Source organism: Ipomoea nil, unplaced genomic scaffold, assembly GCF_001879475.1.
Source record: "Ipomoea nil cultivar Tokyo-kokei standard unplaced genomic scaffold, Asagao_1.1 scaffold2616, whole genome shotgun sequence".
Lineage (NCBI taxonomy): Eukaryota > Viridiplantae > Streptophyta > Magnoliopsida > Solanales > Convolvulaceae > Ipomoea > Ipomoea nil.
In genome coordinates this window covers 41,955-64,589 of record NW_017619044.1, presented here as the reverse complement: position 1 = coordinate 64,589, position 22,635 = coordinate 41,955, and the positions used below count along the sequence as shown (strand labels likewise).

Genomic DNA, 22,635 nt, shown 5'->3' with positions numbered 1-22,635 from the left:
AATTTGACATGTTTGAGGGGTTAATTGCATTTTTTAAAGTTTAGGGTATAATTGATTTTTGGGATAAAGTTTAGGGGCTTATTTGACTATTTTCTCTATAAAAAATGATCTTACCAAGCATAATATTATCCTTGATCATTCTAAACTTCAATCTTATAATTGGTTTGTGGAAGCACTTAACCAGATCACAGGGCACGGTGCCAATCTTATATGTAAGATTGATTCTAAGGTACCAACTATCTTAGAGAGATGAGGTTTTGTTTTGACATTGCTGCTGAAAATTTTGATAAATTGTAATCCAACTCAAATTTGATAAATTGTTTTGACATCACCGAGTAGTTGGATTACAATTTATCAAATTTTCAGCAGCAATGTCAAAACAAAATCTCATCTCTATAAGATAGTTGGTACCTTAGAATCAGCCTTACATATAAGATTGGCACCGCACCCTGTGATCTGGTTAAGTGCTTCCATAAACAAATTATAAGATTGAAGTTTAGAATGATCAAGGATAATATTATGCTTGGTACGATCATTTTTTATATTAATAAATTATTTGTGTAAAGATATGGCCATCTGGAAATATTGATATTGATTAAATTTGTTATTCGAAATTGTACTATGAGAATTCCACTCATGGATCCAAAAATTGATTGATAGTTGTTCTCTTACGGGGCGTTTGGTTGGAATGATGGAATTAGGTGGGAAAGGAATTGCAATTCCATGGAAGATAAATTACGGAGAATAAAGTGAGAATTTAAATTCCAGTGTTGGGTTTACAGGAATAAAATTACTGGAAAATTCAATTCCAATATTTGGTATACATGGGAATTGAAAGGGAATATGTAGTATAAAGTCCAAAATACTCATTGTTGTTGTGAGGCATCAATTTAAGGTTAAAAAAGGGAAGGGTAAGTTTGTCTCATCATTATCTTATTATCTTTTTTTCTTCCCAAGATGCCATGGAATTAAAATCCCAAGGGGGCATGTGATTTTAATTCCATGAAAATGAGGGAATTGTAATTTCGTGGAATTGCAATTCCTTCCAACCAAACTAAGGAATTTATTGGTCTTTGAATTTAGGTGGGAATGAAATTTAAATTCCCTCCAACCAAACGCCCTATTAATGTCTTATAAATCTACATATTGAAATTATAAAAGGTTAAATATCTAATATTTAACTAACAACAATAACAATAATAACTTACCATATTCTTATTGTATTTGACTGGATCCTCTGGTATTGGTGGGCTATTACCTGCGCCATAACCCATGAATACTGGGTGACTCTTTAACCCTTTGTTTTATGTAATTATGAGACACATGACACAAGCCGGGGGGCCAATATAAAGATAGGGTAAAAGTTGCCCATGAGGGGGAGGGGGAGGGTGTTTTCTTGGACCAACAAATGGTGACGGAGCTGAGGGAGAGAAGAAGCATTTGATTTTATATACCTTGTTTGAGTTTTTTGAAAACAAAAAATAAAAACAAAAACAACCATTAAAATTATCTATCAGAATATTGAATGTTTGAAACTAAATTTTATAAAGGATAGTACAAGTAAAATAATATGAAAAGTTTAGCCTTATATATATTGGCACTCTATATCCAAAAAAAGAAAAAAAAAAATATCTTAGGCACCTCTAACAAATTTCCTAATTTTTAGGCACTTCTAACAAACTTCCTAACTTTTACCCTAACAAACTTCCTAACTCACATGGTTTGGTGCGTTGTCTCTCTCTCTCGTTACTGCCCATTTGGCTATTTGTTCCCTCTCTCTCATCTTCATTACCATCTTTTTTTTTTTTTTTTTTTTTTTTTGGGTACATTTGAAGCCCTCAAAGGAAGGCATTAACGAAACCTTGAAACTAGCCTACCACGGGCGTCAGCTTCGAGTAAGGCGTTGAGCTCCACCGGGGGAAATCTAGAACGAGCGTCCCCCCAGGCCACGTTTTGACCAAGGTTGGCCAACCAATCCGCACACTGATTCCCCTCCCTTTCGATATGAGAAATCCTGATCATATTAAACTTTCTGACGAGATCAAAGCAATCTTTGATAAGCGTAATGACTGACTCTTCTTCATAACTTCCCCGATTCATAATTGCGACCACCGTCTTCATTACCATCTAATGTGATTTGGATTCCTCAATAGGTATATATGGAGGACTATTTCATTAAAAATAGCAATCTTTGATAAGCGTAATGACTGACTCTTCTTCATAACTTCCCCGATTCATAATTGCGACCACCGTCTTCATTACCATCTAATGTGATTTGGATTCCTCAATAGGTATATATGGAGGACTATTTCATTAAAAATAGAGGTTCTGTCTAATAATTTAATTTAGACCTTCATTATTTTTATTTTGAGATATAATCTAAATATAATAGAGTAAATTGTAAAGACAAAGAAAATAATATAGAGACAAAAACATAGGGGAGAGAGAGATTATTTTAATATTTAAATTTTGCTATGATGATAGAAATTTTTATTTATAAAAGTAAGAAACATAATAAAATAGGGAAAATGACACTTTTTCCCCTGGGTTATATACTTATAGCACTTTTCCCCCCTCAATTATTTAGGTAAGCACACTAGCTCGCTCAATTATTCTAAAAGTGGTGGTTTTTCCCCCTAATATATTAAATTGACATTTCTACTCTTAAAGTAAACATTTTATTTATTTTACTTCTTCAACAAATTATTGCGTATACGTAGGGATCACCACGGTTCGGTTCGAACTGAACCAGACACTATAGCAATCGAATTAAAAGTTAGTTTCCGGTTATGATTCAGATCTAGAACCCAATTAATATTTGGATTTCAATTTATTAAAATTATGAATAAAAAAAATTGGATCCTAAACTGTAAATCGTCGGTTCCGGATCCGGTTCGCGATTTTGAACCGTCTTTATTTTAAAATTTTATTTTTTATTTTAAAATTTTATTTTTTATTTTAAAATTTTATTTTTTATTTTAAAATAGTCTAACTTCAACAATAAATGTATTTTATTTTTTTTCAATTCGGAACATGAACCGTCCGTTCCAATTCGCGATTTTGATAAACTCTAAATATCGAGTTTCGATTCTAAATTGTAATTGAAATATTTCGGTTTGGTTGCTATAGTGTTTGTTTGGTTTGAACCAAATTATGATCATAATATGTTGGAGATGAAAAATAAATGAAATATTTATTTTAAGGGAATGTCCATTTAACATTTCAGGGGGAAAAACAGCCACTTGAATAATTAAGGGGGGAAAAGTGCTATAAATATATAACTCAGGTGGAAAAAGTGTCATTCTCCCTAATAAAATATGAAGATAGAAGTCTAGAAGATCTAGAAAATCTCTATAACTGATCTAATTGGGTTCAAATCCATTTTAGACATCAAGTTATTGTATTCAAATTAATAACACCAATCTATATCTATATATTTATATCTATATCTATATATCTATATATATAATTAAAAGTAAAATCCTCCATCTACCATTTCCCGTCCAAAATATTTTACTCAATTAATTAAAGATTTTATTTATTGGTTAAATAAATAATAAATCTTTTTTGGTAATAAGTAAATTTTTAATGAAAATTAATTAAAATGTATCATAAATTCATAATTATGCAATACCATAATTAAGAACAAATTGCAATGTATGCAATCTGAAGGCAATCTGAGGGGGTTTATTCACGTATACCATAATATAATATAAGTGGTATTATGGCAAATTAATTAATAAAAATGTACCATAATTAAGAACCAATAGTAACGTATGCAATCTGAATTCAATAATATATTATTATTATTATTATTATTATTATTATATAATTAAAAACAAAATTCTCATTTTACAAATTTTCCGCCCAAACTATTTTACTCAATTAATTAAAGATTTTATTTATTGGTTAGGGCGTGAACGCGATTTTCCCTTTGCACTCAAGATTTTGGCCAAAGTTGAACAAGAAGTCAAGAACAGAATTTTATATATTGCAGTCCAAGGCATCTGTCCTGTACCCATTTTCACGAAATCGAGCAGTTAATGAATTTAATCCAGCATAGATAAGGTCCCCTTGAGGATGAGTCTTGTCACAAGTAACAAACGAATGCACGCCATTTTCGAGTTCAATCCAGCTACAACCAGGGACCTTCCTCACTTCTTGTAGCCTCATTGTATCTCTTACTTCAAGGACCTCTTCATAGCGGTCATTTGCTCCCTAAATATTTGATATCATAACATAACTTCCGCAATGCTCCGGATCAAGCTCAAACACCTTAATCATAATGTTCCATGACGCTCTATCTTTATAGCTCATCGTGTCAAAGATCAGCTGAGCATCATTCATGCTCCCACATTTTGCACACATGTCCATTATAGCATTGTCAATGTAAGAGTTGCTGTGTTCTGCAGCATCGCCATCTTTCTTTAGCCTATTAACAATCATATACCCATGAATCTCCTTGCCATGCCTCAATGATGCCAAATGAGAACAAGCAGGGAGGACCGTAGTTACAGTGACTAAATCTGGTTGCATTTGAGCACATAGCATCCTCTTAAAAGCGCCTCATGGTTCCCTCATCATCACCACATTGTTCGCAAACACATATTATTGAGTTCCATGAAAATATGTCCTTCTCATCCATCATCTCAAAAACCTGCAGAGCATCACTTGCACGCTTACATTTTCCATTCATATCAATTAATGCATTCAAAACAGCAATGCCTTCATCGTACCCTCTCCTTATCACGAATCCATGCACCTCCCTTCCTTTATAAACTGCCTCAGAATTTGAAAGAGCCGACAACATACCAGTAACACTAAATCTATTTGGTGTAATCCCATCATCCATCATCCACTTAAAAACATGCAGAGCCCTGTCAAACTGCCCAGACTGAGCATACCCATTAATCATAGCATTCCAAAGCACAACATCATCTCTCATAGGTAATTCATCGAACACCCCCTCTGCTTCCTCTGTCAAGCCAAAGGTCAAGTACCAGTGCACCAATGCACTGCCTATAAACAAATCAAATTCTAACCCGAGCTTGAACACTAACCCGTGGATCTTTTTCATACATACAAGACGATTGCAAGAAGAAGCCGCCTTAATCATGCAAAGGAAAGTGAATTTATCAGGCACCATGCCCAACATTGTCATTTCAGAGTAAATTTCAAGAACTGGCTTGGGTAAATCATGAGCGATGAATCCAGCTATAAGGGCGTTGTACATGAAGACATTGCGAGCCTGAGACGGTGAAGTGGAGAACACAAAGAAAGCATCAGACATGAAGTTGGGATTGCATTTGGAGTACATATTGATGAGGCTGGTATTGCATAGTGGGGAGGAATTCACAAGGCCAGTCACAAGCATGTGGGCATATAGTCGTTTGCCGACTTTGAGATTCTTCTTGATCGCACATGCTTGGAGCAATGATATGCAGTCCCGTAATTCCAACAATGTAGCAGACGATGAGAAATGGAGGAGGCCATGGGAAAGGGTTCTCCCAAGAATTGGGGTACTGGATTTTGAGAATATGTGTATTCTTCTTATCATTTACGGCCTGTTTGGTTCGCATAAATAATTGATGGAATTAAAATTCTATGTAAAAACAATTACAGGACAATTGATTCCATTATTTGGTTTGTGGAAAAGAAATTACCGGGAAGGTCTGGAATTGTTAGAAATAATAAGTATAAAAACCAATATGGCCCTACATAATAATAATAATAATAATAATAATAATAATAATCTAAACTATAATAAAGCTATATGGTTTGGGAAGTAATTAATGTTACAATTAATGTTACTTCTCAAACCATATAGTTAAGATTAATGTTACAATTAATTACCAACATTATTATTATTACTAGCTATAAATATAAATACAAATAAAATAGCCACAACATCATTTACTATATAAAAAAAAAACACAACATTTGAAAAATAAAATAGCTATTTTTTTCTCGCTCATAACAAATGATTACATTTATTGAATTAATGGAGTTATTAAATGTTATGATATTAGGATTAAGGATTCCGATTCCCGATTAATAGAAAATATGAAACGATGCAATATCAATTAAATCTCTGGCTTTACAATGAAAGTTTATTTGATATGCTTTTGTTATTTATGGTGCTTCTTGGGATTACAATATTAATTAAATTTTCAATGAAAGCCTATTCGATATCTAAAACAGTGCAATTAATGTAAGCCTCTACATATAATTTTTGTCCCTCTCAAATGCTTCAAAGAAATGGCAGAAGCGAGAAAGGATGAAGAAAGCAAATGCTGCGGGCCGTAGGTCTATTATTGGACTTCAGAATAAAAAAAAAAATCATTTGAGCCATAAATAAAAATTTAAATATATATAAATGTATATATCGTATGGGTTTTTAATGTTTTTATGGATTTCTAAACTTAGGACTTTTAAAAGGAAAAAAATACATTTGAATTAATTAATTTAAGGTGGCTCTAAGCATTTTTCTATTCTCTCCGCAAAGCTCGTGATCCCCGTTCGTGCCCGCCGATCGTGATTCCGATCACGACCTCCGATCGTGGCCTTCTCTTGTGATCGTGTCTAAGAGTCTATCTCCCTAGTGTCTAGGGTTTCTGGTTTATTTATTTATTGCCGATTCAGTCTTGCAAATGAGGATCTCTCAAAATACTGTTTTCATAGCTTATCTGTTAATCTGCCTCACCATGGATGTTCGTCAAATTGAGGAACGTTGCGCCGAATTAACAATCGCTGAAGAAGAAATCAATGGGCTGGAGGCCCCAGATTCAACAATCCATATTGTTGAGGCGTCGCAGTACAATCTGATAGGGCGTTTTCTCACCGATCGCACAATCAAATTCGACCATATGCAGCAAGTCATGGCATCGGTCTGGAGACCGGTGAAGGGTATGTGTGCGGTGGCTTTAACGGAGGACCTATTCCTCTTTCAATTCCCTCATCCGAAAGATCGACAGAGGGTGCTCGATGATGGACCCTGGTCTTTCGAAAATCACATCCTCGTGCAGTGTGTGAGAAGGTGCCACCGGAGATGAGGCCGGAAGATGTCCAGCTAGACTCCATCACATTCTGGGTCCAAATCCACGGTCTGCCGGCGGTGTATGCCACATCTGATTTTATCGCCAAAATCGGTAATTATGTGGGGAGTTTTGTCGCCATCGATCCAGGAAATTTCGGGGGAACGTGGAAAAGTTTTCACAGAATCAGAGTCAAGCTGATGATTGCCTCGCCGTTGAAGAGGCGGATGAAACTTCTCCGCAAAGATGGTACTACACAGTGGATTACGTTCCGTTACGAACGTCTCAGCATCTTCTGCTTCTGTTGTGGATTGCTGGGTCACACGGACAAGTTCTGTCCAAAGGTGTATGAGGAGGGCATTCAACCTGATGCGTTCCCATTCGGCAGCTGGATGCGGGCAGGACAACGTCGTCAACCAAAACCACTAGGTGCAAAGTGGTTATTACCTGCTTTACCACAGCAACCAGAACCGCACATCCCACCGGGACCATCGCCGCTTGAATTGGTGGCAATGGAGGAGAACGTAGGACTGCAAGGTGAATTAAAGAGACATCGGGAGGAGGATGAGACGACAAGTGATGTGCGTGGGGAAGACGTGATGATGACAGAGACTTCGAAGAATCTGACAGAGGCGGGTCTGGACAGCCAGGCTCGCCCGGCCAAATGAGTCTAATCAGCTGGAACTGCCGGGGTTTGGGTGGCACCCGGACAGTTCGTGAACTCTTGGGCGTTGTGTCCAAGGGGCGACCCTTTTTCGTCTTCTTGTTGGAGACGAAAGCAAAGGCGAAAAAAATTGAAGAGGTGAGAATAAAGTTGGGTTTTGAAGGGGCTTTTTGTCTGGACAGAGAGGGTATGGGGGGCGGCCTGGCTCTACTGTGGAGGGATAAGGAAGCAGTGTCGTTGATGAGCTATTCAATTAATTACATTGATGTTAAAGTCAGTTTTCCTGGAAAATCGAGGTGGAGACTAACCGGTTTCTATGGCAATCCGGATAGAACGAGGAGACAAGACACATGGGATCTCTTACGACATCTAAAGGACAGCTCACCGCTGCCTTGGATAGTTGTGGGAGACTTTGATGATATTACCTGCGTAGCTGAGAAACGGGGTGTGCATCCCCATCCGGATGCGCTTATTGAAGGATTCAATGATACTCTGAGTGATTGCCAACTCAACGACTTGGGGATGGTGGGGGGACGCTATACGTGGGAGAAAGGTCGGGGTACGGAGGAGTGGATCGAAGAAAGACTAGACAGAGCTGTGGCGACGGTGAGTTGGATGGAATTACATGAAGAAGCGGTGGTTCGGCATGTTCATATGCGATCATCGGATCACAGTGCCATTTTTCTCGACTTGGAGGCACAACCGATACGGGCAGCTAGACGGTCTTTTAAGTTCGAGTCCGCTTGGTTACTTGAGGAGGGTTGCGCAAAAGTGGTTGAGATGGCCTGGAATCAGACCGCGGGTATGGGTTTTCAGCAAAGGATTGGCGTGTGTGGTCAACGCTTAAAGGGTTGGGGAGGGGAGCATTTTCGGCAATTTGGGAATCGAATTAGGAACCTGCGTAATCGGTTAAGTGAGCTCAAGGAAAACAGAGAGGCAAGAGCAGTAGAGGAGTTCATGGCGGCTGATTTGGAGTTGGACAGTTTGTTGAGGCAAGAAGAGATATTCTGGATGCAACGATCGAAACAACCATGGTTGAAACATGGAGACTTTAATACAAAGTATTTTCACAAATCAGCCTCGACTCGTAGAAGAAGCAATGCACTTCATCGGGTGAAAGACCAGTGCGGCAAGTGGAAGGAGGGAGAGGCAATGCACGCTGAAATTTTAAGGTATTTTAATATGATTTTCTGTTCTGGAAACTGTGATTTGAGTCCTCTGCATCGAGTCCGGCAACGTGTCACGGATGAGATGAACGCCTCACTATCACAACCATTTGAGGTAGCTGATGTGAAAGAGGCTTTATTCTCTATGGCCCCGGAGAAAGCCCCGGGTCCGGATGGAATGTCGCCGGCTTTTTACCAACATTTCTGGCCTGTGTTAGGCCATGATTTGGCTATGTTTGTCCTTCACTGTGTTGAGAACCGCAGTTTACCGGGAAGTTTAAATGAGTCCAATATTGTGTTATTACCCAAAAAGAAAGTCCCAGAAAAAGTGTCTGACTTGCGTCCTATAGCACTGTGTAACGTTGTGTACAAAGTGTTAGCGAAGTTGTTGGCCAATAGACTTAAGGAAGTGTTAAGCACTATTGTGTCTCAGTCTCAAAGCGCGTTTGTCCCTGAGAGACTACTAACGGATAATGTTATAGTGGCCGGGGAGGTGGGCCATTATCTGAGGAGGAAAGTGAGTGGGTCTATGGGATGGGTGGCTTTGAAGCTCGATATGGCTAAAGCCTATGATAGAATGGAGTGGGGATTTCTTGAGGGGATGTTGGTAGCCTTGGGGTTCAATCGAGTCTGGGTGGACATGTTGCTGTTGTGTGTTTCTACCGTTACTTATTCAGTTCAAGTCAATGGGGAGTCTGTGGGTACTGTCTGCCCTACTCGGGGGATCAGGCAAGGGGATCCTTTATCCCCGTATCTGTTTATTCTGTGTGCAGAGGCTTTGTCAATCCTCTTGCAACAAGCGGAGGCGAGTGGATATATCCATGGGATAAGAGTGGCGCGGGGGGCCCCGTCGGTCACTCATTTATTTTTTTGCTGACGATAGCTTGTTATTTTTTAGGGCCAATCAGCAGGAAGCTCTAAAAATCAAAGAATGTTTGGATGGATATTGTGTGGCTTCAGGACAACTTATCAATTTTGACAAGTCTCAAGCTGTTTTCAGTACTAATACTGCTACATCAATGCGTGAGTTCGTACTTGAATGCTTCGGGGTACCAGAATCGAAGGATCTGGGGCGCTATCTGGGCCTCCCTTCAGTTTTGGGGAAAAACAAGGTGGCTACTTTCAAGTACATTGAGGAGAAAATCCGGGAGCGTATAGGTGCGTGGAAACACAAATTACTATCTCGGGCAGGCAAAGAGGTATTGTTAAAGAGTATTGCTCAATCGCTGCCTATTTTTACTATGTCCACGTTCTTATTGCCGATTCGGGTTTGTGAGTCGATTAAAAAGCTTTTTAATCGCTATTGGTGGGGTGGGGGTGGTACGGGCAGTAGAGGTTTACATTGGTTGAGTTGGAAACGGCTAAGTGAGCCGAAATGTAGAGGTGGGATGGGATTCAAGAAGTTGCATGAATTTAATTTGGCCGTACTTGCCAAACAAGGGTGGAGGTTATTAATTAATCCTGACTCTCTTGTTAGCAGGTTATTAAAAGCAAAGTATTTTCCTAATTGTGACTTTATGGAGGCTAAATTGGGGGGGGAACCCCAGTTATTTTTGGCGTAGTATTTTGGCGGGTCAAGTGGTGCTGCGACAGGGTTTAGCTCGTAAGATAGGAGATGGTACGGGAACTAAAATTTGGGGTTGGGGTTGGATTGCGGATTCTACGAATCCAAGGCTCATCACACCGAGTATTGATGAATTACGGGAGGCTAGAGTGAGTGGGTTGCTGAATGAGTTTGGCGAGTGGGATACTGATGTGATACACGATTTATTTCAGGCTCACGATGTACTCAGAATTCTCAAAACTCCAGTCAGTATGGATTTCAAGGACACATGGCGTTGGCTTGGAGATGTGCGAGGATGCTACACGGTAAAACAGGGGTACCGACTACTCACCGAATATCCGGGGCAGTCTGATGCTGTTTCGAATTTTCATGCGTGGACGCAATTATGGGCTCTACCGGTACCACCTAAAGTGCGGAATCTACTTTGGCAGTGTGCTCGTGATGTGCTGCCGGTTTGTGAAAATTTGAAGAGGAAACATGTTTGGATTGGAAGTGGCTGTTCGTTTTGTGGTCATATTGCGGAAACACCTGAACACATTTTCGGTGAATGTGCATGGGCCGAGAGAGTATGAGTTGAGGTTGATATTCTGAAAGGGCATAACATGCAGTGGTTCTTGGAGGATTTGCTGACAGGTCCGAGTACAGCCAAAGCTGTTAAGGCGGCAGCCACCATTTGGACGATTTGGAGCACTAGGAACGACATTGTGTGGCGTGATGTATCACCTTCGGTTGAGTGGATGAGGGTCCAGATCGACAGATCGATATCAACTTGGGCGGAAGCCTTCAATCCAGTTAGTGTGCCGGGGCCTCGGCGGGTTATCTCGGTTCACTGGACTCCACCGGCACGAGGTTATCTAAAGTGTAACATCGATGCGGCTACTTTCGAGAATGGGGCAGGCTTCGGAGCAGTCTTGCGAGACCATGCCGGTAGTTTTGTTGCGGCTAGAAGCGAACACGTTCCAGCCGTCCACGACCCTTTTATGGCTGAAGCTTTGGCGGCCAAGTCATCTCTAGCATGGTTGTCTGGTCTTCAGTATAACCGAATAATTCTCGAGTCTGATTGTTTAAATTTTTGTAACGCTTTTAATTCCCGTAGAGTTGATTTTTCTTATGTTGGTACGATTGTAAAGCAATGTTTGTCGATTGCTAGGGACATAGGGGACGTTAAGGTCCAACATGTCAAGAGAACAGCGAATTCTAGTAGCTCACACACTTGCTCGGGCGACTGATTCTTCGTCTGTCTCAGGGTCGTGGGATGTTACCCCACCCGTTTGTATTGCTGGTTTGTTGTCTTCGTAATATATTGGTTTGGCGTTTTGGTTCAAAAAAAAAAAATACATTTGAATTATCTCCACAAAAAGTGGTCTTGGACTTATAGAATGACATTTGGGTTTATGGAATGAAATGTGCATAAAGAATATATTATATAACCATATAAAAAATGTGTTCAATTAGAGTTTAAATTTACTCATACAAAATTTGAAATTTGCTTTCTAAATGTAATTATATTTAGTTATTATTCGTATTGTGAAAATTATAATATAGATGAAATACAATTAAGAATAAATCAATGTAATTACGTAAATTCTCTCTATACGTTTATTTGAATATGTACATAATTAGAGATTATATTAACCATACAAAATTTTAATTTTAATTTTAATTTTAATTTTGTATTCTATAAACATAATAAATACTTGACCAATGGAAACTCAAAAATATTATTATATTAAACAATTTAAAATATTTTTATTTTTCTATTTTTATATTTATATTTATAATAACATATTTTTCCCCGTACATCGCGCGGGTGATAATTATTAAATAACAAAAATTTTATATATGAATAAACCTCATATAGGGTATATTTTTATAACATATTTTCCGTACATCGCACGGGACAAATACTAGTAATAATAATAATAAAAGTAATAGTGATTTATAAATTACAATATCATAAATTAAAATAGTATAATTATATATTTTATATTTTATTATAATAATATAATAAAAATTATTAGGGTAATTAAGTAAGTTCTATGAGGGAAAAAGTCCTATCAAGTGATAATTTGTTCTTAATGCCCATAGAAAAAAAGATACCAATGTTGAGCTAAGAATTTGTTTTCCTCATATTTGAGAAAAAAAATTCCGGCAAAAATTTTGTCATGAACCAAACACAAGAAAATTCAATTTTTCTCAAATTTAAGAAAAATTTGTTCCTTGGAAAAAATTTCCTGACAAACCAAACATGCTATTTGAGCGGAGACCACTATCGAAAATTTTCACTTTTTTGACCACTTTTCCGACCACCAATATAAATGGTCGAAAAAAATGATATTTTTTCATTTTTCAGTCAAGACATTGAGTTAACAGAAAAAAGGATCGAAATTACCAACTATCCTTCAAGAGTGGTCGGACATACCGACTACAAAGTATATGTTGTCGGAAATATTTTTCGGTCTTTTTTTTAAAAAAAAAACTTTCGGTCATTTAAAATTGTTTAAATTGTTTTTTTGCGGAATACTTTTATATATAAAAAATAAATAAGAGCTTAATGTTAGGGATTCAGCATTTCAGCCTCATGCCGTCATCTGCGCAGCTGTAACGAAACTAGGGTTAGAAGAGGTGCGAGGTAGAAGAAGAAGAAGAGAAGAAGAGAATTGAGAGTTGAGAAGTAGAAATTGCATTATCTGAAAACTGAATAATCCTCCACAACATAACTGCTGCTTATTTAAGTTCTACAATGTAACAAACTTAACGGAATTAAGAAGCTAAACGGCGTCGTTGGCTAACTCCATAACTGCCACTTAATTTCCCCTTCAAACGCTGCGTTTTGCATTTCCCGTAACTGCTTTAACTTCCTTGCTCTCATACGACGTCGTCTGTTCTCCTGCTTCCTTGATTAATCTCCGGAACCATTACATTACTTCCTCCTCTTAATGATCCTTGACCCCAAGGATCAAAATCAGGAAATTGACTCTTAACATGGTAGAAATCCTCCTAGGTGGCAGCTTCAGCTGGAAGATTCGCCCACTGTACTAAAATTTGCGTTACTGCCTGATTATTTCTCTTCACCTGTCTTTTGTCCAGCACTGGTATTGGCTGTGTGAGTACTTCTCCTTCTGGTCCCACAGTGGGTGGTTCCAGCTGATGTACTGCTTGGTTGCCCACCTTCTTCTTCAATTGAGAAACGTGGAAGACAGGATGGATTTGGGCACTTGCAGGTAAGGCTAGTTTGTAGGCCACAGTTCCCACCTTCCCAATCACCTTATATGGACCATAGTACTTTGATGCCAGCTTCACATTGGTCCTTACGGCTACTGAGACTTGTCTATAGGGTTGGATCTTTAGATATACCCAATCCCCCACTTGTAACACTCTCTCAGACCTCTTTCTGTCAGCCTGATGCTTCATTCTTTGCTGAGCTAGTCTCAAATTGTCCTTAAGAATTGCTAACATAGCCTCCCTTTCTGTCACCCATCCTTCTAATCTCACTCCCTGAGCCTGATTTATGCCCAACATAGGAGGACTGTATCCATATAATGCCTGGAAGGGTGTGCATTGCAGAGATGAGTGGAAATTTGTGTTATACCAGTATTCAGCTAGGAACAATCACTTTGCCCAAGTTTTTGGTTTGCTAAATACCATGCATCTGAGATAGGTTTCTAAGCACTTGTTGACCCTTTCAGTTTGGCCATCTGATTGGGGGTGATAAGCAGTGGACATACTCAAGTTGACCTGCAGCTGCTTAAAAATAGATTGCCAGAGTTTGCTGAGAAACACCTTGTCCCTATCAGTTACAATATCAACAGGTAACCCATGTAACTTATAGACATTCTCCATGAATGTTAGGGCTACACTCTTAGCTGAGTAGGGGTGATTGATAGCAATGAAATGGCTGTACTTTGTCAATCTATCCACCACAACAATAATTACTTCCTTCCCTTGAGATTTAGGCAACCCCTCAACAAAATCCATAGAAATCCCCTTCCATGATTGGTCTGGGATAGCTAGGGGCTGTAGGAGGCCAGGGAGGGCAACATTTTCTCCCTTACACCTCTGGCAAGTATCACACTCTTCTACTACTGTCTTGACTGCCAATTTCATCTTCTTCCAATAAAATAAAGACCTCAGTCTCTGGTAAGTGCCTTGCTGTCCAAAGTGTCCCCCTAGGGGTGAGGCATGCATCTGTAAAATCAATTTATTCCTCAGTCCCCCATTACTTCCCACATAAGTCTTCTGTTTATACCTGATGAATCCATCAGTAATGGTAATGTTAGAATCACTGCCAGGGCTGATTAAATTCCTTGTCAACTGCTCTTGAGCCCACTCATCACCTTCATAACTGGTAACCAGCTCCTCCATCCACTGGGGTCTAATGACAAGAGTAGAGTTGAGTTCAGCTTCTCTCCTGGAAAGGGCATCAGCAACACAGTTCTCACTGCCCTTCTTATACTGGATTGTATAATGCGACCCCAGAAGTTTGGATAATCCTCTTTGTTGTGTAGCAGTTGTTATTTTCTTATCTAGGAGAAATTTAAGGCTGTGGTGATCAGTTTGGATAAAGAAGTGCCTGCCAAGTAGATAAGGCCTCCACTTCTCTACTGCATTGATAATAGACAGAAACTCCTTTTCATAGATGGATAAGCCTAAATGTTTATCTCCAAAAGCTTTGCTGAAATAGGCTATAGGTTTTCCTTCCTGTATCAACATAGCTCCCATTCCCTTATAACATGCATCAGCTTCCACTGTAAACTCTTTATTAAAATCTGGTAATGCCAAGACAGGAGCTTGACATAGTGCCTGCTTCAATGTATCAAAGGCAAATTCAGCTTCCTTGTTCCACTGGAAAGAGTTCTGTTTCAACATATTTGTCAAGGGCCTGTTAATGGTTCATAGGCCTTAATAAATTTTCTATAGTAGCCAGTCAGCCCCAAGAATCCCCTCAGGCCTTTAACTGATGTGGGCTTAGGCCATTGAGCTACTGCCTGCAACTTGGAGGGGTCAGTGTGTAATCCCTCCCCAGAAATAACATGTCCCAAATACTCCACTTCCCTCTTAGCAAATGAACATTTACTAATTTTAGCATATAGCTTGTGTCTTCTCATAAGTTCCAAAACCTCCCTCAAGTGTTTCCAGTGGGCCTCCAATTCATGGCTATAGATCAGAATGTCATAAAAAAAAACTAGTACAAATCTCCTCAGCAAGTGCTTGAAAACATGGTTCATTAAGGCTTGGAAGGTAGCTGGAGCATTGGTGAGTCCAAAGGGCATGACTCTAAATTCATACAGCCCTTGGTGAGTTTTAAATGCAGTCTTATACTCCTCCCCTTCCCTCATTCTCACTTGGTGGTATCCTGCTCTCAGATCTAATTTAGAAAAATACTTGGAGCCTGCTAATTCAGAAAACAAATCATCCACCACTGGAATGGGGAATTTATTCTTGACAGTGATGTTGTTCAATGCCCTATAGTCAATACAAAACCTCCATGTGTTGTCCTTCTTAGGTACTAACAACACAGGTGAAGAAAAAGGGGACACACTCTTAGCAATCACTCCAGTTTCCAGCATCTCTCTCACCATCTCCTCTATAACATTTTTCTGATCAAAACTGTATCTGTAGGGCTTGATATTAACTGGTTGAGACCCTGGAATTAGAGGAATGGAGTGATCATACATTCTTCTGGGGGGTAGGTCCTTAGGTTCCTCAAACACTTCTTGGAACTCTTGGATTATATCAGACAGTTCCTGATGTTCTGTCAGAATGTTCACTTTAAAACAACTGCTCCTGGGTACCTTGGATTCCTTGCTATCCCAGCCTTCACATTGAATCAAGAACCCTTGAATTCCCCCTTCTGCCATTTCTGCAATTCTTTCTTGGATACCTCTTGTAATCTAGCTGTCTTGTTGGTCAGGCCCTTCAATAAGACCTTTTTCCCATCCATGTGGAATGAGATGCCCAAGGGTCTAGTATGGAGTTGGATAGGAGCAAATTGATCTATCCAATCCATTCCAAGAACCATGTCACAACCCCCTAGCCTTAGTAACCTGAAATCCTTTTCAAACTTTTCTCCTTGGATCTACCATTTCAGTCCCCTGCACATGGCATCACACCTCACTTGTTCCCCATTAGCCACTGTAACACTCAGTGTGGGGGCTTTTTCTTGTTCAACCCTTAATTGAGTTAAGAGTTTAGGATCTAAAAAGCTGTGGGTGCTTCCACTGTCAACTAAGATTACCACTGGTTGTTTGGAGACACTTCCCAGTAGTTTAATTGTGTTCAACCCTTCACCCCCCATTATGGCATATAGGGAGATTTCAGCTTGTTCTTGGCATTCACCATCCTCCTGCTCATTCTTACTTATTTCTTCTGGTGCATAATGGAACTCATTCTCTTCAATACTGTGGAGTGTGGATCCCTTACACCTATGGCCAGGCTGCCATGGTTCAAAACACTTAAAACATTTGTTTTGTTCCCTTAATTGTGCTCTTGCCCTCATATTTTCAGAATTCCTTGCAGTGCTATTTAGGGTGTTAGAGGCTGAGGAGTCTTGGGTAGTTTGGGGGCTGGTGGGCTTGGTGTTTAGGGTTGGGTTGTATGGTTTAAGTCCTCTCTCCAGCTGCCTAGCAATCCACATTGCATCTGCTAGGTTCTTAGGCTTATTGTTTTCACAAATCCTCTCAAGGTTGGTTTCAGTCTGGCTAGGTAAGCTTCAAGGAAGTATAAGTCAGTGAGTGTAGGGTGATTATGGATCAATAGACTCTGGAATTCTTCAAACTTATCATTAAATTCAAGCACTCCTGCATTTTGTCTAAACACAGTAAACTCCTCCATGACTACACCACAGTCTTCCCCAAACCTCCTACAAATTGCTTCGGCAAACTGGGACCATTGGAAGGGTCCATCCAACCCCGTTAGGTACCCCTCAAACCACAGGCCAACTCTACCAGTTAGATTAACATACAACACATGCATAACCTCCACTCTAGGAATATGAGCCATTAATAGGAACCGCTCACACCTGCTAATCCAAAGCCTAGGTTGACTGTAATCAAAGGTTGGGAAGTCATACCGGTATCTTAACAGAGGAGAGTCCATTCCAGGTCTTTGGGAAACTGCTGGCCGGTTCCTTCTGAATCCATTAGTACTCAGCTCCTCTGGTGCCATCTCACTGTCAGAATCCTCACCATAGTTCTGTACTGTCGGCGCTTTCCCCGGCCTATGGAGTTGCGTCGTCTGGCCTTATTGAGAGTTAACTGGAGGCTCAGCTCGTACGCCATTCACTGAGGATCCTCCCTGAGCAGCGTCCAGAATTGGTAGTGGAGGTCGGTTGAGTCGCAGAGTTTCTACGATCTCGTTTTTCCATTCGTTCATCCTATTCTCCATCTGATTGGTCTGATTCTCCATCTGAACTACTATTCGATCCACCAGCTCTGCTGTTGTCCTTCTATGCTCCCCCATTTGGTTGCTCAGATCGGCAACTACCAATTCCAATTGATTCATTCGAGCTTCCATCGTGGATTCTGATACCAGATGTAACGAAACTAGGGTTAGAAGAGGTGCGAGGTAGAAGAAGAAGAAGAGAATTGAGAGTTGAGAAGTAGAAATTGCATTATCTGAAAACTGAATAATCCTCCACAACATAACTGCTGCTTATTTAAGTTCTACAATGTAACAAACTTAACGGAATTAAGAAGCTAAACGGCGTCGTTGGCTAATCCATAACTGCCACTTAATTTCCCCTTCAAACGCTGCGTTTTGCATTTCCCGTAACTGCTTTAACTTCCTTGCTCTCATACGACGTCGTCTGTTCTCCTGCTTCCTTGATTAATCTTCGGAACCATTACATCAGCTTATCTCTCCCATAGTCTCACTCCTCACGAGTCACGACTTCACTAAGCCATCATCTCCGATTCTCTGGAGACTGCCGCTCACAGATATGCGACAACCACTCGGTCTCCGGTTTTCCACCGCTCACAGCCTTGTCTCCGTCTCCGGTAAGCCCCTCTAACCTCATCTACTCATACTCATAGTCTCAAGCTCTATCACTCATTATTTAACCTCTCTGGATCTATACATAGGAAACCCTAGATCTACCTACGAGGCTTCGAGTTTTTAGATTTCTCCGGTGACCGAGGCAGAAAACAAGGACGTTGCACTCCAACAGTTGGTTGAAGTTTCTGTTGCTAATGATCAATCTATGTGGAATAAGGTATTATTGCTAATTAAAATCAATCTTGGCTGCTTAGCATCACACAATCATATCAATTTCTAATGACAAATTTCTTTAGGTAATATTGAGGATTATATGGAGGATTCCATTGAGATTATAATTGAAAAATTGCTTAATGTTACCAAGGATGGTGCTTCTAAAGTAAGCATCTGCATTGCTATTATTCATATTATTTTCTTTTTATTTTTAGACATAATTCTTATGGTTCCAAGATGTTGATCATGGTTGCAAGTGAAGCAGAACACTGTTTGACTATAGTGTTGTCTCAATATGATCCATTCAGGTGTCTTAGTGTAAGTAATACTGTTTGTCTTACTTAATTTTTGCAAAGATTTTATGATATTGTTTAAAGATTAAATACCTTTAAGTTTTAGTGAATGAAGTAGTTTATTTTATATGATTTGTTTTTTATAAGTAAATCAGACAAGTAATTTCTCTAAGCAATGTTTAGAAAACATATTATTATTGATTTATCACATTCTCTTACATCTTATGAGGTCAATTTAGAGTAGTGTTCTTGAATTTGTGTTTGTTTCAAGTACTTATCTGTTCTTGACAAATTTCCTCTATTATTCTGTTCTGGTTTTGCCAATTTATTTCTAATCACCAAGTGCTACTATAGATTCATTTCTAGGGACTATACGTTAAGGTTGATGCATTCTTTAAAAGTTTAAAGCCTTTTTGTGTATGCACATATCATCTTTTGCTAAGCCTAGATCAGTAGTTTGCCATGTGTGAATTACTTAATCTGTATATCGGCCTTATTTTGAACTATTATACTTTCTCAACGCGTAGGACTCTTTGAAAGAGACTGCTGGAGACGAATAAGGCCAATCAAATATCCAGATTTTTCAGCTATCCAATATGCGGCCTCCTATACCCAGATTTTTTCATTGGAATCTGGGTAGCACCAGAAATTTTCAATCTGGTATGTAGCTTAGTCTTTCTCTTACTGTATTTTTTTTTTTAAATGTTCCATACGATGAAGTCGAGTAAGTGTTTAGCAAAGAATTGTCCACATAATGACCAATGGAACCCTGTGCGTTGCTGTGTATAGATTGAAACAGCAATCTTGTAGGCGTTGTAGCATAATTTCTCTGGCAGTTAACCATTACAAGTATCCAGATTTAGATGATACTCTTTATCCCCTGAGTGCTGGTTTGGCTGCAGCTTGTGGCAAGAACATAGGAGGTATTTTAAAATTTTTATACTTTTGGTCCAGAGCATATTAATAATATTTCTTGAACTTTTGTATTCCTCAGAAACTATAGATGTACCCGCTACTTTCTGAAATCTGTAATTGTGTTCACCAGATGATGGAAATCTACAAGCTGAAACAAATTCTGGTGAATTTTGGGTGCTTTTTGGAGGGTTTGCTCCAATTAGCAAGAAAGTTGCAAGTGAATATGATATTATTCCTGAGAACATGGACGGAGCCAAAGGGGGGGCAGGGGGGTCAGCTGCCCCCGTCACCCCACCCCCACCCCCACCCCATATATAATATGTGTATGTATATATAGTTCATGTTTGAGTATTAATATATAAAAACTGTTGATTGTTAATAAGCGATGAGTTAGATTAGTTGGTAGAGTATGTGTTTAGTTATATTAAAGGTCAAGGGTTCAATTCCTTTTGTTGTCAATATAATTTTACCAATTTTTTTTGGCTCCTTCCCTATGGTTTTAACACAATCACGTTTTAATAGCTTTTTTAAAATTTAATACGCACACATACATACATATATATTCAAATTATTTTATCAAATTAATTATGTTTCATATTTTATTATGAATATTTTTATAAAGTTTTCATATGTTTTATTTTTCGCCCATATCCAATAATATTTACACATATATTTATTAGGTAATTTTTTTTTAAATATCTCTTTTATTTTAATGTTTCGCCTTTACTGGGAAAAAATTTCTGAATCTGTCCCTATTTCGCCCCCCTCAACATAATTCCTGGCTCCGTCCCTGCCTGAGAAGGCTCCCCCCAAACTTTTTAGGTACTTCTGAATTTCATTGTTTTTGCCACTTTGAAACTTGATTTACATAAATTATGTTACCATATCACTCCTTTTAGTGATTTGCTAAAATTGAGAAATTTTCAGTGCTCTGCCTAAGAGAGATATAAATTTATTTTTTTTTAATGATTTTGGTGATGCTTTTGGTCATCATTATTACTACTAAAATGAAGAAACTTTAGTAGTAAACTAAGTTGGTTTAAGCCTTAAACACAAATCCAAATATTTCACTATAAAATTGGAAATCTTTGATTTTTATTTTTTTTATTAAAATGATTTTACATTTCAATCACATTAGCCATCTCTATTCAATGGTTAGCCTTTTTAAAGGTTAAAAATAGTGATTGCTGAGTTCTAACATAAAGTCAGCCTATGTTATGTGGTTTTTCAAAATTAACGTGTTGGAATTCTTGTTTTTCATCTGGCAAAAAGTTTTTAAAAAATATAATCAGATGTTTGATTTGTTTCATATAAAATTTAGGGAAAAGGGTCAAATAAGCCCTCCAACTATTGCTAAGAAGTCAATTAGGCCCTCCAACTATTTTAAGAAGCAATTACACCCCTAAACAATGTATTTTGATGCAAAGAAGTCCAAATACAGGTAAATGACCTGCTATCCCAGGTTATCGCAAATCCGGCGACACTCCGACGTATTTTCCGGCGAAAAAGTGACCGGCGACCGTTCGCCGGTCACTTTTTCGCCGGAAAATACGTCGGAGTGTCGCCGGATTTGCGATAACCTGGGATAGCAGGTCATTTACCTGTATTTGGACTTCTTTGCATCAAAATACATTGTTTAGGGGTGTAATTGCTTCTTAAAATAGTTGGAGGGCCTAATTGACTTCTTAGCAATAGTTGGAGGGCTTATTTGACCCTTTTCCCTAAAATTTATTATTTCATGAGCTAAATATTAGGAAGAATGGAACAAAGTTCCTTCTGTTTTAATATCTTCTTAGTTGTTTTATTCGGAATTCTCTCTCTGATTGATCATTGCAAGATAGTTAAATAGAGGTGGTGTTATCTTTTAAATTTCATACCGGTGACAGCTACCATCCATTTATGTAATACTAAATGCTGCCTTTATATCAGGTTTGGTGCATCAATGGCAGTGCAAAAACTCCAGTTCCCAAAGATGATGTTGGCAAATTCTACAGCGGAGATTGCTATGTAGTTCTATACACCTATCACTCTCATGATAAGAAAGAAGATTATTACCTGTGCTGGTGGATTGGAAAGGATACTGTTGAGGTAAACTATTGTCAGTTGAATAAGAGAATCTGATTTGAATGTTTTTCTTCCATTTTGTTAAATTATGTGTTTTAATCCAACTTAAGCCCCTAATAGTGAGGAAGAGTATATATTCACATTAGTGAATAACATTTATATATTTAAACACTTCATTTAATACGAAAGACCAAATTTAAAACATTATAGGAAAATGTTAAAGAAATTAAAAGAGCAAAGAAGAGTTAGTTTGACCAAATTTAATAATGATTGCCCCCGAGGTTACCCCTCCACAATAGAAATTTCCAAAGTTCAAATCCTAAACTCTAGAACAGGTAGTTTGAATGCTATTGACTCTATTATTCGTTAACCAGTTTCCTAATTTCCTAAGAATACTTTTCCTAAACATAAACAATATAATCTCAGATCTGCTTCAATAAATTAAATATTTATAATTGTTGTGTGCGTCTTCCCTTTGCATGTCATGGCTACAATGTCTAAAGCAATGCCGCGGGTATCCGATGCATCACTGTCGCTGCCGGAAGATATGGTCGCCGATATCCTGAGTTGGTTACCCCCGGTGGAATCATTATTGAGATTTAAGTACCTCTGCAAGAAGTGGCGCCAACTTATTCAACAAGATGACTTCGTCCAAAAGCATCACCGCCGCGCCGCCCGTGTTGGTACTATCAAAAGAAATACATAAATCAGTTTTGTTCGGGATTCT

The 22,635-nt window shown here is 38.6% G+C and overlaps 2 long non-coding RNA genes and 1 pseudogene across 2 annotated transcripts; 2 read left to right on the top strand and 1 right to left on the bottom strand.

Moving 5' to 3' along the window:
• Positions 1 to 3,252: 3,252 nt before the first annotated feature.
• LOC109154302 lies at positions 3,253 to 22,013 on the top strand. Its single transcript, XR_002049674.1, has 3 exons — positions 3,253 to 3,264; positions 10,195 to 10,199; positions 21,774 to 22,013. It is a non-coding gene; the product is annotated as an uncharacterized LOC109154302 (long non-coding RNA).
• Positions 3,919 to 5,632, bottom strand: LOC109154300 (annotated as a pseudogene).
• LOC109154303 lies at positions 18,302 to 18,796 on the top strand. Its single transcript, XR_002049675.1, has 3 exons — positions 18,302 to 18,425; positions 18,510 to 18,640; positions 18,720 to 18,796. It is a non-coding gene; the product is annotated as an uncharacterized LOC109154303 (long non-coding RNA).
• Positions 22,014 to 22,635: the final 622 nt, after the last annotated feature.